Genomic DNA, 6,623 nt, shown 5'->3' with positions numbered 1-6,623 from the left:
GAGAGAGGGGGTGGTGCCAAGCCATGGCTCTGTGTGTGAATAGACATGCAGAGCCGAGACTCATAAGCGAGTCTACGTGGGGGCCTCCATTGCAAGCTGCTTGCTGTGGGGGCACTTGGCGCAAAACCTCTGCAGAGAGCAGCTAAGTATGATATGTTTGTTATATTTAAAAAAAAACACCTTTAATATCACTTTAGGCTGTCTATACAGTAGTAAACAGTTAATTTAATGCTGCTTACATATATGCTTGTGTGGATTGCTTGACTCCCATGCCCCAAGTGCACTAGGGCTCCTCCCAACCTGACTTATAACTGGGCCCTAACTCACCCATGACATCACTACAAGAGATCTCTAACTAAAAGGGGTCTATCAGCTGATGACACTGTTTGCTTTAGCCAGACACTATTCTGGCACTACCACCTAGTGGTAGACTAGCTAGCTGCACCTGCCTACAAGCGATCTGAACAAAAAAAAGCAAAAAAAAAAAATGTATTTCTCTATCTACAAAAGCAAGGGAGATGGAGGATTCTCCCCGGGACTTTGTATTCTGACAGCGGGACTTGCTGCTCCCGGGATGCACTGATTGGCTGTAGCCGCTGATCAAGAACAGTTTTTTCAATGTTCCCATTCAACAGAAGTTAATGTAATGATCGACTTCTGTCGAACAGGGATGGTGACACATTGAGCAAAAACTGGCCAGTTCATCGGGAACTTTTAATCCATCTATAGCCAGATTTTGACCTCATGTACCCAGGTGTATTGTAAATTCCTCCATGTGTCAGGTCTTACTGCCAGGAGTTGCCATAAAATTCCAGCTAATAATAATTTATGCACATTTATAGGAGCCTAGGGCCAGATTCACGTAGAATCGCGGCGGCGTAACGTATCGTAGATACGTTACACCGCCGCAAGTTTTCATCGCAAGTGCCTGATTCACAAAGCACTTGCGATGAAAACTACGCCCGCGGCCTCTGGCGCAAGGCTGGCCAATTCAAATGGGCGTGAGCCATTTAAATTAGGCGCGCTCCCGCGCCGGACCTATTGCGCATGCTCCGTTTCCTAACTCCCGCCGTGCTTTGCGCGCCGTGACGTCATTTTTTCGACCGGCGACGCGCGTAGCGTACTTCCGTATTCCCGGACGTGTTACGCAAACGACGTTAAATTTTAAATTTCGACGCGGGAACGACGACCATACTTTAGACAGCAATACGTTTGCTGACTAAAGTTAGGGCACCTAAAACGACGACTAACTTTGCGACGGGAAACTAGACTAGCGGCGACGTAGCGAGTGCGAAAATCCGTCGGGGATCCGCCGTAACTCCTAATTTGCATACCCGACGCTGGTTTACGACGCAAACTCCCCCCAGCGGCGGCCGCGGTATTGCATCCTAAGATCCGACAGTGTAAAACTATTACACCTGTCGGATCTTAGGGATATCTATGCGTAACTGATTCTATGAATCAGTCGCATAGATAGAAACAGGGATACGACGGCGTATCAGGAGATACGCCGTCGTATCCCTTTTGTGAATCTGGCCCTTAGTGTGTAGAGGTATATGCATGTAAATGTATTCTATTGGCTAGAAATTTCATATCTCTATGAGAAAGATCTACTAAAACAGGAGAGTGCAACACCTGGTGCAGCTCTCCATAGAAAATCAGCTTCCAGGTTTTTTGTAAAAGCTTAATTGAACAAGCTGAAGATAGAAGCTGATTGGCTATCATGTACAGCTGCACCAGATTCTGAGTGTTCCAGTTATAGTAAATCCCCCCTATGTATCATATATTCATATATCCAGCCTTTACAATGAATTAATGTTTGTTTGTGCTTGTTTATATGCGTTTATGTGCATGTATGCATACTTAAAGCGGAGCTCCACCCAAAAGGGGAAGTTCTTGTTTGCACCCCTGTTGAAAATGCTCTTCACCGGGAACATGCATTTTGGGCATTTTGCTTTTATGATCCTGAACACTGCACGCAAATACATGCATAAACACCTGCATGAGCATGACCACATTAGCTAACATGCAAAGAAAAAAAAAAAAACGCCAGACATCCCATAAAGCAGAGCTTTTTTTACACCCTTATACATGAGTCCTTAGACAGGTAAATTAATTTTCCTCATCGCACAGCCTAAAAGGGGTATCTGTGACTAGCAACAACCATGTCTCCTACAGCATGTCCAATGTCAGCTATTATTGAATATAAATGTCAGGGTAGGTACACGGTCAGGGTCAACAGCATCCTCTGCAATCTTCATTAGTACAGTACTGGTTGTATTATCTTTACATGCACACAGATCTTCTTTGTTAAAATTTGTCAACAGGCCCGGTAATGGGGTCCCTGTCCATCCCTAGGCCCCCATAGCAGCCACTTGGGCTGCTATGGCTATTATTACCCTAAAGCCAGTTAGTGTACAATGTTACATTGCAAGACACTGGAAAATCACCCTTCTGCTCCCCTGTTTCTTCCCCCCTTTTTTTTTTGCTCCTCTTTCTCTCTCCCCTCTCTCTCCCTTTCTTTTTGCATATTTCCTCAAGATAGCCACTGTGGGCCGGATCTATTGATACGCCGCGTAAATGCTACGAAACGCCGGCGTATCTTCTTTCTGTATTCAGAAAGCTAGATACGCCAGAATTTCCCTGAGATCCGACTGGCGTAAGTGTCTTACACCGTCGTATCTTAGGCTGCATATTTATGCTGGCCGCTAGTTGGCGCTTCCCTATATTTTTCTGCGAGGAATATGCAAATTAGGTAGTTACGCCGATTCAGAAACGTACGTCTGCCTGGCGCATTTTGTTACGTCGTTTACGTTAGGCTTTTTCCGGAGTAAAGTTACCCCTGCTATATGAGGGGTATCCTATGTTAAGTATGGACGTCGTTCCTGCGTCGAATTTTGAAAATTTTACGTCGTTTGCGTAAGTCTTCGTATCTGATATACGTTACGCCCCGCGGAAAGATACACCAATGTATCTGAATCCGGCCATAAGACTTTTCTGTCTACTGCCCCTTTCATAATTATTTACAGTGTTGCATTCTCTACCCAATAGATCAGGGGTCTCCAAACTGCGGCCCGAGGGCCAGATGTGGCCCTTTGCTAGCCTTTATCCGGCCCTTGGGGCACAATTCCTCCCACTGACATGAGGCACTATTCCTCCCATTGACACCAACAATGGGGCACTATATTATCCACTGATACCAAAGATGGGATACTATTCCTCCTACTAATACCTCTTCCTATTGACCACCAACCCTGAGGCCATATTTGTTCTCACTGATGCCGGGCCCGTGACATTTTCTTCCCTTGCTGGCCCCAATCCGGCCCTCCTAAAGTCTGAAGGGCAATAAAGTGGCCCTTTGTTTGAAAAGTTTGGAGACCCCTGCAATAGATGGTCGATACACACCCCTTCTTCTCTCCCTTCTTGATTCATTTGGAATCTTTAGAAATACCGTTTTAGTTTTTGATACTTCCATATACCCTGTGGAATGCTCTATGTACACTCTGGAGGGTTACATCGACCATGGTGCTATAGGTGATGTAATTATGTACTATACTTTTATTTATCTTAGAAACCATTAAAGATATTGTAATGTTGTGCTAATATAATGTACCGTATTTATCGGCGTATAACACGCACCCTAACTTTAAGAGGGAAGTTTCAGGAAAAAAACTTTCCACACCCCCTGCGTATAACACGCAGGCACAGTTTATGTGTAGGGTAAAAAAGTGAGTGTTATACGCCAATAAATACAGTATATCGTTTCAGATTGTGAAATAATACTTATACACTGTCAAAAATCCCCTTTGTCTCGTCCTAAGGAAGCCCAACGGCGAAACGCGTAGGCGACTTCAGAGGATTTTTTCCATATATATCTATTTCATATGGTTTTATGTATCTTTTATTGTTGTATAAATTTTCTAATTTGGTAATAAATCTATATTTTTTATACTTCCTTCCGTCTTGCCTCAAAGTCCGACCATCAGTTACTATTCTGAGCAATTGTTTTCCCTTTCTACTGGAAAATCACCACTGAGTGCACAAACGTACAGTGTGATCCAAGTTTTGTAAGCTGTTAGCAAAACACAGTAATATAAAAAATGAAGCCACTAAATTTTATTATCTGTTATTTCATGTTGTAATAAATGTATACAGCTCACAGTTTATTTTATTATTTGTTCAGATCTGATATGGTAAATTGCCTTTGCTCTATTTTTTCTATCTGAATCATCTTGTCACCGTCTGATTTCAGATCTAAAAACTAGTGTCGGCGGTCAGAAGAAGACGACAAAGTCTAAGGTGGAGAAGATCGTGTTCCTGCTAATGTGTAGAGAGTCCAGGATCCGAGGCGACACATCGGTCTCTTAGGTAATGTTATTTCTGCTTGATCTAGGAACAATTCTACTAGTATTGAATGATCTGTACAAAATCCAGTGTTCAGTGAATAAAAGGAGTGACACAGTCACAGTCATCAACATTGAAACCAGCTTGGACATGAGACTTTCATCCTTTTTTAGGACTGAGGAGTCAATTCGCTAACGGTTATTGTTATATTTGTATCACGTGATTATTTTAAAATATTGCATGCAATAATTAAATAACCAATTCATAAAATAAAAATTTCAAATTAGCAGCAAAAACATTTTAAAAATGCTCCCTCCCCCTCTTATAACCTATGCTGACTAATCTGTGTAAGAAAGATATATATATACTTTCCTATTTTCAGCCCCCTCCAGTCCAGTCACATGATCCCCTGTGTTAGCCAGCGGCTGCTGCAGGGGAGAGGAGAGAGTGCTCGATGACAGCTGGAAATGACGGGATTAGTGAAGTAATCCATGGGCTCCCATGTCCCAACTATTTTCAGTACTCCCTCCTCTCCCCCTCAGCCAAGGTGAGGGGGAGAGGAGTACACCCCTAAGTGAAAATATCCAAGTTGGGCCCAATTAGCCATTTTCCCTCCCGGGTGTCATGTGACTCGTTAGTGTTACAAGTACTCAGGTGTGAATGGGGAGCAGGTGTATTAAATTTGGTGTTATCGCTCTCACTCTCTCATACTGGTCACTGGAAGTTCAACATGGCACCTCATGGCAAAGAACTGTCTGAGGATCTGGAAAAAAAGAATTGTTGCTCTACATAAAGATGGCCTAGGCCAGTGATGGCGAACCTTTTTGAGCCAGAGTGCCCAAACCGCGACGCAAAACCAACTTATTTCTTTCAAAGTGCCAACACAGAATTAAACCTTCCAGCGGCTCTGTACAGAGGATGGGACTGATCATCCCTCTCTGAATGAGCCCTAAGAGACCAAAAACGTAAGATTCTGCCATATTCGCTCAGAATACAGGGTTCAGGAATGCATTGTGCTCAGAATGCACTGTGCAACATACACTGACCTACCTGACACATGCACTCACCTACCTGACACATGCACTCACCTACCTGACACATGCAATGACACCAATAATGAGGCACGTTTCCCAAAGACACTAATAATGAGGCCAAATAACATCAATGACGGGGCACAAGGTTTCCAAATGAGGCACAATGACACCAATGAGGGGGGTAAAATGTCTCCCAATGACACCTATAATTTGGCACAATAACAGCAATGATGGGGTGCAATGTTTCCCAATGACACCTATGATTAGGCGCCCCATCATTGCTGTTATTGGGCCTAATTATAGGTATCATTGGGAAACATTGCTGTCCATGTGCCTCATTAAATATAGGCGTCATTGGGAAACATATTGCCCCCCTTCTTAGTGTTCATGTGCCTCATAATAGGTGTCATTGGGAAACATTGCACCCCATCATTGCTGTTATTGGGCCTAATAATTAGGCCCAATAACAGCAATGATGGGGCGCAATGTTTAGTCATGTGAGGGGGGCAATATGTTTCCCAATGACGCCTATATTTAATGAGGCACATGAACAGCAATGTTAATGTGAGGTCTTCATAAATAAAAAAACATTTTTTGGCCATTGTACATCCCCAAAAACATGTATTCTTACTAATAAATATGCTCGTCTGGTAAAGAAGAACGATGGCTTCACGACTGCTGCTGCAGCTCTTTCCTGCCGCACGGCTTCTCCTCATGCTCCCATTCACGTCCAGCACGTCCAGCACGTCAGCCATTCACATCCAGCACGTCCAGCACGTCAGCCATTCACGTCCAGCACGTCCAGCACGTCAGCCATTCACATCCAGCACGTCCAGCACGTCAGCCATTCACGTCCAGCACGTCCAGCACGTCAGCCATTCACATCCAGCACGTCCAGCACGTCAGCCATTCACGTCCAGCACGTCCAGCACGTCAGCCAGCGCTGATATTTTTTTTGGTAGTGTGTATCAGCCGCTTTGATTGGTTAGGAAGCTAGCACGTGACCTCCGAGCGCTCACGCCCACTCAAACACGTCACCGCTAGCACAGAGAAGTGTGGGAAATATAGTTTTTAGGTGCGGTGTACGATTTCATTCTTTTTTCGATGACATTTCTACAGTCTCACGGCGTGACCACCGAAACGGCTTGCCGTGCCGGGAGCGACACGCGTGCCATGCGTTCGCCATCACTGGCCTAGGCTATAAGAAGATTGCCAAGGCCCTAAAACTGAGCTGCAGCACGGTGG

Source organism: Rana temporaria, chromosome 8, assembly GCF_905171775.1.
Source record: "Rana temporaria chromosome 8, aRanTem1.1, whole genome shotgun sequence".
Classification (NCBI taxonomy): Eukaryota; Metazoa; Chordata; class Amphibia; order Anura; family Ranidae; genus Rana; species Rana temporaria.
Note: the sequence above shows the minus strand (reverse complement) of the source record.